This window comes from Camelina sativa, chromosome 7 (genome assembly GCF_000633955.1).
Source record: "Camelina sativa cultivar DH55 chromosome 7, Cs, whole genome shotgun sequence".
NCBI classification, from domain to species: Eukaryota; Viridiplantae; Streptophyta; class Magnoliopsida; order Brassicales; family Brassicaceae; genus Camelina; species Camelina sativa.
Genome location: NC_025691.1, coordinates 28,775,880 through 28,776,566, shown reverse-complemented (window position 1 = coordinate 28,776,566; position 687 = coordinate 28,775,880).

The following is a 687-nucleotide window of genomic DNA, read 5'->3' as shown; positions in this document are numbered from 1 at the left end:
TTATGCATTTTATTATGGTTCTTTATTTTAAAGAATTTCAACTTTTAATAACTTTAAAAATTCAAATGTATAACTTTTTTAAAATTTTAAAGATTATTAATATTTCAGTTATTAAAACATTTATCTTTTTATAAAATGTTTAAGATATGAATAATATTTAAAATTTATAAGAAGTTCAAATATTATAAGTATTTCAATTTCTAAAATAATAAAATTTATTCAAATATTTTAAATTTTAATAATATATACGAATTAAAATATCACATGACGGGTTATATGGCAGGACATGTTTGAGTTGATATTAATAGAAAATTAAAATGTCATTAATTCAGTGCTACACGGGTAAAATATCATCTCATTATTTTGTGAACATTTTAAAAACTTTAAAGATTATCAATATTTCAATTATTAAAACATTTAATTTTTATAAATGTTTAAGATATTAATAATATTTAAACTTTATAAGAAGTTCAAATATTATAAGTAGTTCAAATTCTATAAAAAAAAGAAACTTTACTAAAACATTTTAAATTTTAAAAATAAATTTAGACTTTTATGAAGTTTTTTCTGTGGTGTACAGCGAATAACATATCACACGACAGCTTATATGGTTAGACATGTTTGAGTAGATATTAATAGTAACTTAAAATGTCATTAATTCGGTGCTACATGGATAAAATATTATCT